Raw genomic sequence first — 18696 nt, 5'->3', positions numbered from 1 at the left:
CAAGCCAAGAGGATAGGGCCATTAGTTGTGCATATCCCAACCTTGAATTGGGGTCCCAGAATTTCATGTTTGTGAGGATCATGTTGTGCATGTAGAACTCAGGCAATTTGACCCTATCTTCAATGCTGACTTGTTGGCAGAAATAAATGAACTTCCTATAATCCCAAAATGGGAGAGATCTATATTGTGCCAATGTCTTGATTTGAAATTTTTGACATTTTTCTTTGAGGAATATGGCATATGATTTGGATGGCTTCCTACACTAGATGACCTCAATGGAAGAGCTTTCCATGGTGGCAAGTTGTGCTTCCTTCTCCTGTAACTACTTTCTTAGCCACTTATTTTCTAATTGCAATCGCTCCCTCATGATTGACTCTTTGAATCTTAAGTCATCCATTTCTTCACCCATTTTATTCATCTTTTCTTCCATGAGGCCCACATCCTCAACTTTCTTGGACTTAGCAATCTACATCCACCGATGAGTCTGGCTTCTCTCCTTTTCTAGCTCAAGTAGGATGGGGACTGCAAATTTTTTAGGTATGATTCATCCTTGTTCATAAAACTTGTAGTAGGACCCAAGATTAGGTTATGGATTAGGCTCTTGGAGTTATTATGGTCCTTCTTCTCCCTCTTGAGTTGTTGTTTCTCCTTCCTATAGTAGTGTCTCCCTATGCTTTAGCAATTCTTCCCCTTCCTATAGCAGTCCTTTTTCTTCTTGTAGTTGGGAAGTTTTTGCTTGTAATTGCTTGGCTCTAGTTACCCTAGTGGTTGGCCTTCTTATGTATGTTTAAGGATGCTTTCCCTTGGCTTTGAGGGAGGTTACTTCCTCAATTTTCCCTTTGCCTCATCCCAATTATCCTTCTCAGTGGCTGACAGATTATTCAATTGTAATTGGGATTGTTGAAGGAGGTTGAGGCTTCCCTTGTTTGATCCTAGTGCTATTCCTTCTTTTGAAATATAAGGGGCCTTTCTTGGGTTACCTCCTTTTGGATTTGATAGGTGTGCTAAGGGTTGCTAGGGTGGAAACCACCTCTTATTTTGTATTCCCTTTTGAGGGGTTTACTTGTAGCTTTTGTTTTCTCTTCTCCCGAGGTCTAGAGGGCTCCCAAAGTGTCTCTTTTGTTGCCTCTAGTTCCCCCCCTTTTTCCTCCTTTCCTTCTCTAGTCCCTTCTTCAATATCTTCTTTATTATATTCAACTTGTTCCTCCTTTTCATCTTCTTCTTTAGCATCACTTTGTTTGGTCTCTTCATGTTCTGTCAGAGGTTGGGAATGAGTCTCAATGAAGGTGTCCCTATCCATGTCCACAAAATCAGTCCATATCACATGGTTCTTGAGGTGACTCAAGGAATTCATAAAAATGATCCTAATGAGGCCATGATGAGCAATGTATTGATTCTTACCTTCTCTTACCCTCTCGCATATTTCAATCATAGACTAGAGGAGAAAGTGGGGAATACTGAGCCTGCTTAGGATGGGAAATTCTATCTAGAACCTCAAATCATAGAGTAGCCTAAACAGATAGTCATACACAACACTTAACCTTCCTTCACAATATATGTATTTTAGGATGTGATAAGCCACTTTATCTGATGCGTAAGGAAGGCTTTCCCTTCTAACTCCATTCTTGTCTTCAATTGGCTTTTCTTTAGGGAGGAAGAAATTCTTCTTAGTTGTGATGGATTATGTCCTATCCTCCTTGCCCCATATAACTCCTAGAGGTAGTGTGTTCACTCTGCTAATGAGCTCTACATTTAATTGGATGGGAGTCCTCTTACAATAATGGTGGCATTATCTTCTCCCTGAAAGTGAAGGGCCATGAAAAATTCATGGGTTATTTCATCATCATACCCCTTTAGATTTTCAAAGAACCCCATACATTGGTGGATTTTGAAGATATCTCTAACAGGAGTATGTTGGTGGATTCCTTTAGTATACGTGGGCTCCCTTATATTGAAATCCCCTCCCATGTTTCCTATTGTTGCTTCCTCAAGTTCCCTCAAAGCATTTTCTATAAATTGTTGTCTTGTAAGGAGCTTAGGGTTTCAAAACAGAGGTGAGAGGGTTGGTGCTCTTCTTCTAGCTAGAGCGAAGAGAATTAAATGTTGAATTCCAAACAAATTAACTTTTTTTCCACCATGCTTGCCTCATATGAAAAGAAATCTTTTTGAGAAAAAATCAATCTGCAAGGGTGTGCTACATAATGTTTGTATAGGCAGAATTTTAACCAAATTGTCTTACTTTTTGTTATTGGGAAGTGAGGAAAATGAGGTACTTACCCTTCCCCACTATATTGCTTCATGGTTGTGAGTGTTTGGAGGAAAATTATCACCAATTAGAACCTTCTTTCACCTATCAACCCAATCCAGTAACATTGTCTGCAATCCTGTAGCATTGTCTGCAATCTTATAGCAGTAGACTATAATCATGTAGTAGTTGCTTCTAATCCTGTAGCTTCTTTGTAGCACCCTAGGGAATCCTTTATTAGATCCATTCTCATTGCCTTAGTATGCCTCTCTTACCATTTTAGGAATGAGCTTCTCGGTACAAATGGGATTCCAGCTTGTCTTTTTATTTCCTCTTATGGAAGTGGGTTCAGCATGTTGTGTGAGCTAGCCCCCACCTACCACCTACATACTTTCCTCTTATAGACCATTGGCCCCACTCCTCGTAATTATCACTCTCTCATTTTTATATTTTTCCACGTTGCGTGGATGAGTGAGTTAACTGCACTTTAATTGTTCGAGGGTGGCAAAGCCTATTGGCCACCTCCAGCCTATAAAAGCTTGTTCCTCATACATTAATTTTTTTTTGAGATACCATGCACTTGAAGGAAGAGGTGAGTGTCATACATGTGCCCACCTGATGGTATCAAGCTACTTCAATGCCTACATGCTGCTTCAAGATAGTGATTGATTTACTGGTCTCTGGAGGTGTTATTTGCCATGCTAGTTGCTTCATGCTCTGCACCTTATTTTGAACAAAATAGTTTTGTAGATATTTTCTGATAAGTGCTTGATTGAGCGAATTTTTTTTATATGGGTTCTTCAAATGTTGGATCAATTTTCTATTTTTGGGGTTGAACAAATGACCATATAGAAGCTCCTCAAGAGTTGTATGGCTGCCCAAGATCACAAAGGTGGTCCTTCAATGCTTCATGATGGCTAAGTCTTCATTTTGGTGCTGTCAAGTGTCTCCAACTGTGGTTTTGTAGGCTTTGTACAGGCCGCTACAAGAATGAATCATTTTATACATTAGTCACACATACCCTTCCAAGATCACAATAATTCTCATGAAATGCATTCATAGGCCCTGATAGTTCATGGTGAGCTCATGGATAAGGAATAGAAACTTTGGTGGTGGTGAAAATTGCGGAAGAAGGGGTGAAAATGTAGGAATTTACAGGGTAAGTTCCTCAGACAGAACACCAAAGGACACCGCTCACAACCAGATCGCAGATCAATACACCAGTATTTTTGACGTGGTTAAAACCCTCAAAGAGGGAAACAGTCCACGGCCTGAACCAACGCGGCTACTTCAGACAATTTATTAATAAAAGAATCAAAATTTACATAAGCTTCTCTCATGCACGGATTACCCTACAAATGACCCTCCATGCGCTTTAAATAGAAATCATGGACCAATCGGGTGTCAAGCCACGGATCAAGTGTCGGTAATACCGAGGAGAGAATGAACCATCGGATCACTACATATCGTGACCGTTGGATTGTAAGTTACAAAATGTACAAGGTAAAGAAACACACTTTACCTAACTCTATACCTAACTCTATACTAGACCAAGTTGTACTTAACTATTTCCTATGTGTCGAAATATCCTAACATCCCCCCTTAAGAACAACTTGGGATAGGATTGAAGGATTTACAAATATGACACAATAGGAGAAGGAAGGAGGCACTAGAGCCTATCCCCCCTTAGTGACAACTTCCTGAACTCCAACCATAAATTGAAGTTTAGTGAACTTCGCCTCTGTGAGAGCCTTTGTAAAGATGTCTGCAACTTGATCATCTGTTGAACAATATTGCACTTCAAGAACATGGTCATGAATGAGCTTTCTGATGAAGTGCATGTGCAGTTCAATGTGTTTGCTGCGCTGATGTTGGACTAGATCTTTGCATAGCTGAATGGCACTTTGATTATCACACCAAAGTGTAGTCGGATGCTGCTGATGAAAGCCAAACTCTGACAGGATTTGACGAAGCCACAAGGCTTCCTTACTAGCTTCTACAGCACCATGATATTCTGCTTCTGCTGATGAAAGAGAAATGGCACCTTGTTTCTTGCAATCCCATGTAATAGGTCCTAAACCAAGAGTGAACACATAACCGACAGTATACTTCCGATCATCAGGGTCACCAGCCCAATCAGAATCAGTGAAACCAACCAATAGAGGAGCTGCTTTGGCACTGTAATGAATCCCAAACTAAACTGTACCTCAAACATAACGAAGTATTCTTTTAGCTGCTTTCCAATGACTTTCATGTGGGTTTTGCATAAACCGAGCAACAAGGCCGACAACAAAGGAAAGGTCAGGATGAGTATGGGTTAGATACAAAAGTTTTCCTACAAGTTGACGGTATAAGGTAGCATCAACTTCAGGAGAAGTACAAGTGACTGAAATTTTGACTCCAGACTGGAAGGGAGAAGATGCTGGCTTACAGTCTTCCATGTGAAAGTGGCGTAGAATATCACAGGCATAATTGGACTGAGAAAGGGAAATACCTTCCTTGGATTGCAAGACTTGAAGACCGAGAAAATAATGTAAGTGTCCTAAGTCTGTCATTTCAAATTTCTTTTTAAGGCTGGACTTCACATGGTTTATAAGGTTGGGATCATTACCGGTAAGGATAAGATCATCAACATAAAGAACAAGAATGATAAGAGACTTTCCCACTTTCTTGGTGTAGACAGTATTGTCAGAATGACACCTAGAAAAGCCAGATTCTAAAAGAAAGCTATCCATTTTGGCATACCAAGCTCGAGGAGCTTGCTTAAGACCATAAAGGGATTTCTTAAGCCGACATACAAGGCTGGAGTCTGTTTTTATGAAGCCAATGGGTTGTTCCATGTAGATTTCTTCATGCAAGTCCCCATGCAAGAAGGCGGATTTAACATCCATCTGATGGACTTCCCATTTGAACGAGGCAGCAAGGGAAAGAACAAGGCGGATAGAGTTCATTTTGGCAATAGGGGAGAAGGTTTCAGTGTAGTCAATGCCTTCAACCTGTGAAAAACCTTTAGCAACAAGACGAGCTTTATGTTTATCAACTTTCCCATCTGGTCCATACTTGCTTCTGTAAACCCATTTGCATCTAACAAGTTTTCGTCCCTTTGGTAGAGGAACAAGATCCCATGTATCATTTGCCAATAATGAATGATATTCTTCATTCATAGCTGCTTCCCAATCTGGATGGCCTGAAGCTTCTGCAAACGTGTCAGGATCATAATTTACTGGAGCTTGAGCCAGTAAAGAAGAGGCTCTGTCAAACTGAGAACGTGTGCGTCGCTGATCTGTAGGATCATCGGCAAGATCACCTGCTGCATCTCGAGTAGCACGAACCCATTTTGGAAGTTGAGGAGCTGAAGGAGGATCCTGAGATGGTGGGGGAGGATTGTCATCCTCACTTTCATCATCTGAAGAAGAAATGTTTTCAAAAGTAGAAGAGATAGGGAGAGGTGGCACATCCGCCGGACTAGGCTCACAGGCCGATATATTTTCATCAAATTTTACATCTCTTCTAATGATAACATTTTTGGACTTAAATGGAATAAGTCTATAGCCTTTGACATCTTCAGAATATCCAACAAAAGTACATTTTTCACTCTTAGGTTCTAAAGCTTTATGCTTTTCATCTGGAATATGGGCCCACGCTTCACTTCCAAAAACACGAAAGTGGCTTACATCTGGTTTGATTGAGCTCCATGCTTCTTCTGGAGTGATATTCTTTAAAGCCTTAGTAGGAGTGCGATTTATTATGTAATTTGCACAGTTAATTGCTTCTGCCCAAAAACTAAGACCAAGTCCTTTATATTGTAGCATACAATTAGCCATTTCCTTTAAGGTGCGATTCTTCCTTTCAGCTACACCATTTTGTTGTGGAGTATATGGAACAGTATGTTGCATTTGAATTCCATTCTCAGTGCAAAAGTTGATGAATGTGTTTTTAACATATTCTCCGCCATTATCAGATCTTAGCTTAAGAATTTGATGTCCAGATTGTTTTTCAACAAAGGCCTTGAAGGCCAAAAATGTGTTAAATACTTCACTCTTGAGTTTTAAGAAGTATACCCAAGTGCGTCTGGAGAAATCATCAATGAAAGTTAAGAAATACTTGCAACCAGAGAATGAAACAACTGGAAGTGGACCACATAAATCACTATGCACAAGCTGTAAAGGGGCTGAGGCGTGCCAAGAGGCATGTTTTTCAAAACTGTCCCGATGATGTTTTCTGAGTACACATCCGGAACAAACAGCATCTCTGCAAGATACCATAGGAAGACCTGTCACCATATTTTCTTTACATAGATGCTGAAGGGAGCGATAGTTTAAGTGACCAAATCGCTCATGCCAAAGTTTGCTCACTTCATCGTTATGAGCAACAAATACTGAGGGAAGATTTGATGACCCAAAGTTGTGAAACTTATACAATCTTGTAGAATCATCAGCAATGCCAGTAGCTAAAAGCTGTTTAGGATCTCTTAGGTCCTTGATTACAACATCATGAGGTGAAAATTCAACGATTTTACCTTCACCTGAATGAGTTATCTGATATACAGATAGAAGGTTGTAGGATAAGGTTGGAATGCATAATACATCATTAAATTGACCATTGTCTAGATGAACAGTTCCAGTCCCTACAACATTAAGAGATCTATCATCACCAACATATATATTTTTGGTGTTACAATCATTTAGAGAAGAAAACATGGCTTTGTTTTTGGCCATGTGATAAGAAGCTCCAGAATCAATGAGCCACTCATGAGAATGAGAAGAAGAAGATACATTTAATGCATAACCAGACCGAGATGATTGACAACCACATGCAGAAAGTGCCATTCCTGAAGATGAAGTTGAAGTTGAAGAATGCTCCACATGGATGTTATGTTTCTTCATCGCTACTTCCAAGGCTTCCATCTTCTTAAAGCATTTGGATTCTAAGTGGCCATCTCGATTACAAAAGTTGCAATGTCTATCAGTCTTCTTCCATTTGTTTTTATTTGTATTATCATTTTGTTGAAATGATTTTTCATTTTGAGGCTGAAATTGCTTAGGACCCTTGTTTGGTTTAGTACCATTCTTTTTAGGATATGACTTCTTAGGATTCTTTGAATTTGGTTGCTGCTGGGCGGCTAACGCTTTCTTGGAAGAGTTTCCAAGATTAAGAAGACCAAGGTGTAAGAGTTTTTCTTGTTCTCTTATTAAAGAATCACAAAAAGAGTCAAAGGAAGGGGACTTGTAGTCTGTTCCTTGAGAAATGAAGGCTTCTCTTGTAGAATGGAAGGTGGAAACAAACACAGAGTAGGCTGGTCCCAACTTAGTAAGAATGGAATAGATAAGGTTACTATCTTCTTTCTTAACCTTAACACCTTCCAAGAGATATCTAAGGGTCTTGAACTTGGACAAGAAATCTTCAATGCAAGAAAAATTATTAGGGTCCAATGTAAGCAACTCATTTTCAAGTTGATGGGCTCTAAGTTCATTTTTAATCCCAAAAACTTTATTGATTTATTTCATTGCTTCATCAGGAGTATCAAGTTCTGCAATATGGAATCTAAGATCTGGAGAAATAGACATCCCTATCAATCCACGTGCTTGATCTTGCCTATTTTCCCATTTAGCAGCCTTATCTTCATCCTTCGGTTTCTTTTCTTGGCCTGAGGCTATTCTGTAGAGACCTTTACTTCTAAGTAAATCCTCAATGTAGGACAACCATTGGAAGTAGTTGGTGCTGTCAAGGGTAACTTGGTATTGACTTTCCATTTTAGTGGAAACTGAAGCTAAAGATGCTAAAACTAAGTGTTCCAATGGATAGATCTCGAAAAATTAGGCTGGTTTAAAAAAAACGGCTCTGAAAACGGCTTCCGGATGAAGAAGTTATGGCTTTTTGAAAAAAAGTTGATGAAGTCGCCGACGAAGTGCGGGAATGTGCGGAAATGAAAAAGTCCGCCCCCACAAAATGGAGACTTGAACCCAAGACCTCTACTCTCTTAAAATAGCTTTGAACCAGAGAGAGAGAGAGAGAGAGAGAGAGGGGGTTGATGCTTTGGGTTGCGTGCTTGCTTTGAGAAGGCTCTTTTTCTCTACAAAACAAAAAACACAAAACCCAACATGGATATACAAAAAAAAACAAACCTTGTGGCTCGAAGTTAGCTTTAGCCGAAAAACTAAATATTTTCAAAAATGAACCTTGCGGCTCAAAGTTAGCTTTAGCCGGAAACTAAATATTTTTCTCAATGTTTTTGATTTTCCGAGATCACACTAAGGCGCAGGGAAAAGAGCATACGCATGAGAAAAATCCTTCCTTTCTGTTTCTGATTTGCCCAGATTGCACAGAGTCGCAGGGAAAAGAGCATACGCAGAAATGAAAGGTATAGATCCTGTAATAAAAAAAGGCTAAATAAACTGAAACCGAAATAAATAGAGAGAAAATAACTGTAAATTGCAAATAAACACAGTATACCTCCAGATCTTAAAAATGACGCAGCTAGGGCTACCGGAAACCTTTTCTCGTGAAACGAAAGGGGTTCCTCACTGGAATAGATTATCCCAACACAATAGTGCAGTCCTCTCGGCCCGAAAGTAGTTAGAAACAATAGATCTGGGAAACAACAGTCGGATGCAGTTCTACCGGCTTCAGATTTGGATCACCAATGGACGCGGCCCTCAAATAGCTCTGATACCATGTAGGAATTTACAGGGTAAGTTCCTCAGACAGAACACCAAAGGACACCGCTCACAACCAGATCGCAGATCAATACACCAGTATTTTTGACGTGGTTAAAACCCTCAAAGAGGGAAACAGTCCACGGCCTGAGCCAACGCGGCCACTTCAGGCAATTTATTAATAAAAGAATGAAAATTTACATAAGCTTCTCTCATGCACGGATTACCCTACAAATGACCCTCCATGCGCTTTAAATAGAAATCATGGACCAATCGGGTGTCAAGCCACGGATCAAGTGTCGGTAATACCGAGGAGAGAATGAACCGTCGGATCACTACATATTGTGACCGTCGGATTGTAAGTTACAAAATGTACAAGGTAAAGAAACACACTTTACCTAACTTATACCTAACTCTATACTAGACCAAGTTGTACTTAACTATTTCCTATGTGTCAGAATATCCTAACAGAAAATGGATTTTTTCATGGACAAAGATGGATTTTTGGATGGAGAAGTGGCTAAATGGTGTGAAGGATGGATGATGGAGGTGTGGTAGACTTGTTTTTTCATTCCCCCAAGGAAAACATAGAATTCAACCCCTCTCTCTATGCCAATGACAATCTGTTGACATGGTGAATTTTCGCTATACCAACAAGGGAAACTAACCCGATCACAGACCCTAATTAGATCTGCTTTCATTTGGAATTGCTAGTTCCAACGAGTTTTAAAGGACCCCGTGAACTATTTTAGGTGTTGAGAGATTGCTTCCCGGAGAAAGACTTCAATTAAATCAACAAAAGAAACAGCTAACCTATATGCATCAAATCCTATCTACACTACTGTTAACTACTCTAACCTAGTCCTGACTATCCTAATCTATCCTGCATGAGCATAACAAAAGAGAGGTTAAACATCATATATATATTCCAAGTCCAAATGAATCAACTACTAGTTCACATAAGAACAAAGTTGTATTAAATCCTAATTGCAATACAATTACTTATACAGGAATACACATTCCTTTCCATACAAATAACACTTGCAACTGATGTTTAACAAAGTCTCGGATCAGCAACCTTTCATGAATTAACAATGTTATTGAATTGTATTCAAATAACTAGGAATAACCATGAACTTCTTGTTATCAATATGCATAAAGCAAATCACATTTATCTTTATGCCAGCAACAACACACTGATTCTAAACATATGAGAGAAAAGGAAAATAAATCTGAAACAATAGGCTTCTTCTTGAACCAAATAGACTTCTTTATTCACAATAAATCAAAGTCGTTCTCTTCCAACAAAAAGCCCTGCTCTCCTATCCGGAGGTAATACCTATGCCCCTGAAAATGACTCTCGATCTTCTTTTCACTTTTCGCCTCCCCTGTTCTTTTCAATATACAAATCAAAATACACAGACGTAGAACAGTTGGTGTCACTACTGACATGTAGAGGGCATATCTGCTGCGATGCTTTCCTTTTCTGGGGAAACGAATGGATTTTGATCGAAAGAGAATGATTGCGTGTCATCCCCTAGCACCTGTATCGAGCAGACATTATTCCATATCATTTCTTGAAGGAAACTGAAGACACTATGCTCATCATTCCTACATCTGGCATGCTTTGAGGTGTATCTGGAGGAAATGACATCAAGATGGATTAGCGTTGCCATGAGTGCTTCAATGTCGCCTATCATCTCTTTCTCCTCGCCTACGGAGATATTTAACATTAACTTTGAATATGAAAAATATAACAAAAATGACTAAACAAAACACAAATGCTGCCTTTATTAAACTTTTATAAAATCACAAGGAACAAGTGTGAAAGAAGCAGCCCCGTGGTCCAGCCAAGGGTGCGATGCAATCGAGTCACAATCACAGATTGTAGCGGGCAATCACATGCAAAATCACCCCTATTGGATTTTCTTTTAAAAACCCAGAATACAACATTTACCGGAACACATAGGAATACATGGGAGAATCTGCATCTGGCCATAAGGCCAGACTTGAAAAACTATATACCCGGCTTCATAGCTATCGGCAAGTCCGCTTTATCACATTGGGCCTTATGTTTTAAATGATGAACTCTGTCGATTGCGATAAGCGATTGGGGAGGCGGACCCAAAATATATATGTTCCGCATTTTATAATTCTTATCGCGATTGGGGAGGCGGACCCAAAATATATATGTTCTGCGTTTTATAATCCTTTCGGATCCGCCATATAAAACCTTCCTTTGAAAACGTGGACCGAAACGCTTTATCCAATACAAGGGAATACACGAGAAAACCCGTGGCTGACCATAAGGCCAGACTTGAAAAACTATGTGCCCGAATTCATAGTGATTGGCGGGTCCAGTATATCACATCGTGCTATATGCACAGGCCTAGGGCTCCGCCGATATGCGATATGCGATGGGGATCCGGACCCGAAATATATATAATATGATTAATAATTCCGTCGGATCCTGCAGATCGTGATGCGGATTGTGTATGAGCCCGAGCTCCGCTGATATGTGATATGCGATTGGGGAAGCAGACCTGATAACGTATATATTTTACTTTATAGTCTTGTCGGGTCTGCGATATCGCATCAGCCTCATGTATAGGCTTCGACTTCTACCGATTGCGATATGCGATGGGCTCTGGACCCAAAATATATGTATTCTGGTTAATAAAGTCGTTGGGTTCGGTGCCTTATGGTATGGGTTGAGTTGATTGCGATAGGCGGAAAAATGGCGATTTATGCATGTTTGTGAAGCATTTCCATTGTAAAGAGTTATAATGGGAATAAGGAAGTGATGGAAGGTTTCATGGGTTGAATTCAAATACAACCATGGTAAAGAGTGGGGGTTGGTTATGTGCATGGGCATAGAGCACCAAGAAGGTTTATGGGGATTCAAAGGTCCCGATGAGGGAAATGGATGAAGGGTTAGAGAGGGTTATGGATGAATCATACAGCAGAGAGCTAAAATACCTGGGATAAAACAGATCATTCAGAGACGTGAAAGGTCAACTTTTTTAGGGGACCCATTCAAAATTGCTATCAAGGCAGGTTTTAATAGGGTGGTGGTTGTGACCACAACAAATGGTGAACCGCTGGGCAAACTAGTTATCTTTGTTTCCAAATAAACCTTGGATCAATAGAACATCAGGGTGTTAAGATAAACTTAAAATGTAAACTATAAGGATGGGCAGGCATGGGTTCCACTTCAACATTAATTGCTTCAGGTGGGATAAAGACAAATAGCTTCTACTTACTGATAGGGTTTTGACAGGCATTCTCCAATGGTAATATTGTGGAATTTATTGACCTTCCTTTACCTGTTTCCTTCTTTCAAAAATCCTTCCGGGGCCATCACTGATCTGTCAATACCTGTTTAGGCGTGTACCTCAGCTCTTTATTTCTCATCAAACTTGATGTAGATATGTTTGTCTGCACTTTATATGAGAATTTCAGTGCCATGTTTTCATATGATTGAATGAGGCACAGTCATGGATCATGCCATATTTTTAAACCGCTTAAGTAAGGTTGGGCTTCCTATGTCAACCGGTACTCTGAGCCCAGCAACAGTGCTTACTCTAACCGGCTTCCCAAACAACCTGTCCTTTCAGATTGGCACAAGGACTTGACATTTCATTTTCTTTTAAATAAGTCCTTCCAATTTCAGGCACAAGTACTAGAGCACAATTGGATTTTCCACATGGTATATGACGGTGAGTTTAGCCCATGAAAGGAGATTTACTTGTAGATAACAGGTATTGGACAATTTAGTGTGGTGGATGGGACCAATGGAGAATGACTGCAAACCTTATAGGCAAGTATAGGCTAGGTTTGAGTGGGATTTATTCAAAATGCAGAGTTCCTCCATGCCAGTCCAGTTGTAGTTACACATTTTTCGTTTTATAAAGAAGCCCCTACATGTTCCAAGTATCCACGTTATCAATAGATATCGCCTAGTTCCCAATAGATGCTAATGAGTGACTTCGGTTTGAATTCCACCTCTGATTTTCCAGTTCTCATGGGCTCATTGAAAATTTGTTTGATTTGCAAGGTAATAATGGATTTAGGATCAACAGACTCATCAACAGGTTAATGAAGGGTGCAAAAGCTGAAGGCGGTGGATGAGGGTAATCTGAAGAGATTTCAAGAGGCGAAAACAAGACCGGAGGATCGAAATCAGTTGGCTGAGAAAGGACTGAAATTCAAAACAGAAGAAAAATGAACTATGCGGAAACAACAGGAATGGGAGGGACGAAGCTATAACTAAGCTAACAACAAAATAAAATGAATCCTAACCTACTTACGAGGTAACCACCATGTGGTGGCTACTGGAAGTATCTCTTGAGATGTTGGCCATTGACAGGGAGTTTTTTAGTGTCTCCTTGTAAATTTTTCAATCTGTAAGTCCCCTGACCAATTTTCTCCTCAATTTGGAACGAGCCCAGCCATAAGTGTTGGAGTTTCGCGTGCTTACCTTTTGGGGTGACACTATCAACCCAGAGGGCATTTGATAGGGCATTGTGCCAATTCCTCTGGTTGTCAGCGACAGATGCACGATGAGGTTTTTATTTGGGGACTTTGCAACTCCATTTCCCTAGGGGTAATAGCTTGATGCATATCTTATGCGAATTGATTTATCGATAGTGAATTCGGTCAACTTTAGTGATGAAAAATAAGACGCGTTATCAAACATGAGAGCGTCAGGGATGCCAAACCTATTGACAATAAATTTCTCAATGAAAGATATTACCTTGTCTTTGCTCTCATTCATAAACCTGTCATGCTCTTTTTCATCAATGAGTGTGTTTTTTAATTTCTTCTCGCAATGCAGGAGCTCAAGGATCTGCTCGTCACCTTCGAATGCGTGCCAATTTAAGATGTTATTAGGTACGGATGGTCTAAAAATCAATTCAACATAATATTTATTCTTCTTTAATCTAAAATCCAATAGAAATTTTGTAGCCATACCAGCCATTAGATCAGCATCTTGGTTTTGCCCTCAAGGTATGTATGTGATATTAAAAGAATCAAAACTGTCAATTAATCTCCATACCTCATGTTGGTACTTTACCAGGTGTGGCGAATGGCAGTGCATCCTCTTCCTTACCTGGTCCACAATTATCTGTGAGTCACCAAAAACTTTAAGATTTTTTACCTTCATATCAATGGCTTTTTTCAGGCCCTGTAGCAAGCCTTCGTATTCTGTCGTGTTGTTGGTGTATGTGAACTCTAACTGGCTGGCTATCAGATGTTGGTTCCCTTGCAGGTTAATGAGAATGCTCCCAGCACCTGCACCTTCAAGGCAGTTAGAGCCATCAAAATAGAGTGTCCAAAATATAGAGTCGAATGTTACATCAATTGAATTGCTTCCTATGAAACTAGTTCTATCATCTACTATATTACAAGGTGGTTCATCAGTTGGACTACAGGGGAGAGCTTCCAACTATGTGTTTATTGCAGTTCCTTCAGTTTCTTCTGCATGGAATTCTCCAAAGCAGGTTTTTGTGGCACAAACATTGAAACTATAATTCCCAAGGATAGAGTTGGTAAACATTACAGGTTCATTGGGGCCGTTTAATTCCGTCACCACATACTTCATGTATCTTTCACAATCAACTCTCAACATATCACCCTTCCCCTTCTGAGGCAGCAAGAGATGGGACCAATCAGTTGAGAAATATCCATTCAGTTTTGCTGACCAATCCCTACTAAGAAGAATTCCATAAGCCTCAGGTATATCGACTACCACTATATCAATTACTTGTGTGTATTGTGGTTTAGTAGCCATCCGAATCAGCACATCTTTCAATTCCCCAATTACTTTTACATTTGTCCTGTCCAATTGCATAATTCGAGTCCCAGTTTTCTCAGGTATCGCATGCAGTATTTTAGCAACAGTGTAAGGCATCATAGTGGACGAGGTACTGAAATCTACCAAGCAATTGTGTACGTTCATGTTGAGGATTTCAAATGTGATAAGGAAAGGTGGAGTCATGGATTTTGATTTCCTCCCTATCATGGCTACATTGACATCTTGGGGGTTTCGATTCATTTTAGACAAAGTGGCTTCCATAGCTGATGGTATTTGGGTTGTACTAGGGGTACTAACAGGTCTGGACACCGACTTCTTGGTTTGGCTGCTTGGGATGGTGGGAGTTTTGCAGTTCTGCTCATTCATAGCTTTCAAGAGCAAATCTCTTTGCTGCATTAATTTTAGCAAATCAAAGTATGTGATATTAGCCCTAGATTTCTTAAGATCATCCACATTGTTGTAATCAATGTTATAAACAGGGTAGGGCAAAGTAAACATACCGGTTTTGTCATTCTTAGGTGGGAGTTTTCCATTTTGAGTCGCCTTTGTTGCAGTCGGAGATGTATTCTCTTTCTTTGGATAGTTTGCAACTGGAGTGCTTTTGGGCTCACCACTAGGTCTACCCTTCTCAATAGGAATTTTGGGAGTGGATGCCTTCACAGGGCAATCATCTTTCTTTGTTTGGTCTATAGGCTTCATCATGCCTGCAAATGGCCCCTTACTCCGTGTGTGGATTTCATTAGTGTGGATTTCTGTTGTGCTATCTTCTTCATCATCATCATTCTCATTTGTATAGAAATCCCATAGTACGTTGATTTGAGATTCTTTGTCCAAGGGCTCTTCTACTTGGTATTCTTCTTCACCTTCTTGTTCTGGCTCCAACTCCACTATGGGTTCTTCTTTTTTAAGGAGCGATTCGATAAGAACCAACTCTTCCATATTTAGGTTCCCTTCATTGGGTGGAGCAGGAAAAGCAAGTTGACCATGACCACCTTCTGTCTTCTTGCGATAGAAAGGTTTGAAGGGTTTTCTGTTGTTATACTCTCCTCCACTCTCTCCAGAATTCCTTTTCATATTAATGACTGTGTTTGTCAGTTTCTTAATGATTCGATGCAAACCTTCCACATTTGTAGTGTCCCTTTCTTTGCCCTCAACCGATTTGTTATCACTCCCATTATTCTTCTTGGATGACTAAGAGGCTTTCTTCCCTTCGATTGTATGATGACATGTTGTGAGACTGATCATTTCATTCTCGACTTTTATTGCTTCATCGATAGCACCTTGTAAGGTTTGTGCATTACTTCTCTTGACCCACATCGCAGTAGGTACATGGAGAGCAGTGATGTAGAATTCCATGAGCACCTCATCAGTAGGTCTAGCATTAGCCGAGATTCTATTGAATAAAGTGTTGAAACGGATATTGAAATCCTTGACCTTTTCTTTGGCTTCCATTTTTAAACAGGATAGTTCTAAAACTAAGGCTGCAGGTGTTTTGTCATCGCCAAACTTGTCTAAAAAGGCCTACTGAAAGGCACCCCATGAGGTGATCGATCCTATTCTCAAGCTAAAGTACCATGTGGAGGCCGCACCAATCAGAGTAAAAGGGAATAAGCGACATACCACATCCTCATTGGCTACCCCTAACATGCGCACGGCTAGGAAGAAAGAGTGAATATGGTTATCAGCAGTATCTCCCCGCTTGGAGTCGAATTTAGGCAGCACTATTTCTGCATTCTTGGGCAAGGGATGCTACTACCTAGGTACCGCTACGACATCTTGTGCAAGCCAGGGAGGGAGTGCTCCTGGAGGAGGTGGGGGTTGATTCCCACCTGGAGGAGGAAGTAGAGGTTGATTCCCACCTGGAGGAGGAACGTTAGCCATGTTATGGATATGGAGGTTTTGGTTGAGGGTTTCTTCATTAGGATTTTCCAAATCAAGACAGGGATTGCCTTCAGAAAGGGGATCCTCAGGAATTTCTTCCCAAGGAGAGTCAATACTTTGCAAAGAATCTAGCACAATATCTTCAAGATAAGGGGTTGTAGAAGTCTCTTCGTTTATGTGATAGAGCCTCAACTTTCTTTTTGCTGTCGGAGGCAAAGACTAAAAGATAGGGAGCTGTGATAGGGAACGAGCGTAAGCCTGGGTAAGTCTTCTGACTGGTTGTTCCTGAGTGACAGGGTACTCCCATAGTCTCTCTTCCTTGGGTGACACAGACATGGGACTGAGAGGGATCTCTATCTCTTCGAAATGAGGCTCTTCCCAATGGGCGGAATGATCTTTTAGACCTTTACGATCCATACATTAACCTCTTTGAATCTATGCGTGGCATTTATAGATGAAATCTTGAAAAATTGTGGACGGTGGTTCAAGCCCTCCTTTTAGCGCCAATTTGTTGACATGGAAAATTTTCACTATACCAACAAGGGAAACTAACCCAATCACAGACCCCAATTAGATCTGCTTTCATTTGGAATGGCTAGTTCCAACAGGTTTTAAAGGACCCCGTGAACTGTTATAGGTGTTGAGAGATTGCTTCCCAGAGAAAGACTTCAATTAAATCAACAAAAGAAACAGCTAACCTATATGCATCAAATCCTATCTACACTACTGTTAACTACTCTAACCTAGTCCTAACTATCCTAATCTATCCTGCATGAGCATAACAAAAGAGAGGTTAAACATCATATATATATTCCAAGTCCAAATGAATCAATTACTGGTTCACATAAGAACAAAGTTGTATTAAATCCTAATTGCAATACAATTACTTATACAGGAATACACATTCCTTTCCATACAAATAACACTTGCAACTGATGTTTAACAAAGTCTCGAATTATCAACCTTTAATGAATTAACAATGCTATTGAATTATATTCAAATAACCAAGAATAACCATGAACTACTCGTTATCAATATGCATAAAGCAAATCACATTTATCTTTATGCCAGCAACAACACACTGATTCTAAACATATGAGAGAAAAGGAAAATAAATTTGAAACAATAGGCTCCTTCTTGAAACAAACAGACTTCTTTATTCACAATAAATCAAAGCCATTCTCTTCCAACAAAAATCCCTGCTCTCCTATCCGGAGGTGATACTTATGCCCCTGGAAACGACTCTTGGTCTTCTTTTCACTTTTCGCCTCCCCTGTTCTTTTCAATATACAAATCAAAATACACAAACGTAGAACAGTTGGTGTCATTGTCGACATGTAGAGGGCATATCTACTGCGATGTTTTCCTTTTCTGGGGAAATGAATAGATGTTGATCAAAAGAGAATGATTGCGTGTCATCCCCCAACACCTGTATCGAGCAGACATTATTCCCTATCATTTCTTGAAGGAAACTGAAGACACTGTGCTCATCATTCCTACATCTAGCATGCTTTGAGGTGTATTTGGAGGAAATGACATCTAGATGGATCAACGCTGCCATGAGTGCTTCAATGTCACCTCTCATCTCTTTCTCCTCACCGACGGAGATATTTAACATTAGCTCTAAAGATGAAAAATATAACAGAAATGCTTAAACAAAACACCCGGAATACAACATTTACTAGAACACACAGGAATACACGGGAAAATCCACGTCCGGCCATAAGGCCGGACTTGAAAAACTATATACCTGGCTTCATAGCTATCGGCGAGTCCGCTTTATCACATTGGGCCTTATGTTTTAAACGATGAACTCTTTTGATTGCGATAAGCGATTGGGGAGGTGGACCCGAAATATATATGTGCCGCATTTTATAATCCTTTCGGATTCGCCATATAATACCTTCCTTTGAAAAGACCAGAATGCTTTATCGCAATACAAGGGAATACACAGGAAAACCCGCGGCCGACGATAAGGCTGGACTTGAAAAATTATGCGCCCGAATTCATAGTGATTAGCGGATCCAGTATATCGCATTGCGCTATATGCGCGGGCCTAGGGCTCTGCCAATATGCAATATGCGATGGGGCTCCAA

The sequence above is a fragment of the Pinus tabuliformis genome, chromosome Q (assembly GCF_031772625.1).
Source record: "Pinus tabuliformis cultivar Carrire ecotype Pingquan chromosome Q, CPIR1, whole genome shotgun sequence".
Lineage (NCBI taxonomy): Eukaryota > Viridiplantae > Streptophyta > Pinopsida > Pinales > Pinaceae > Pinus > Pinus tabuliformis.
The sequence above is the reverse complement of the archived record's forward strand: the minus strand, read 5'-3'. Positions refer to the sequence as shown.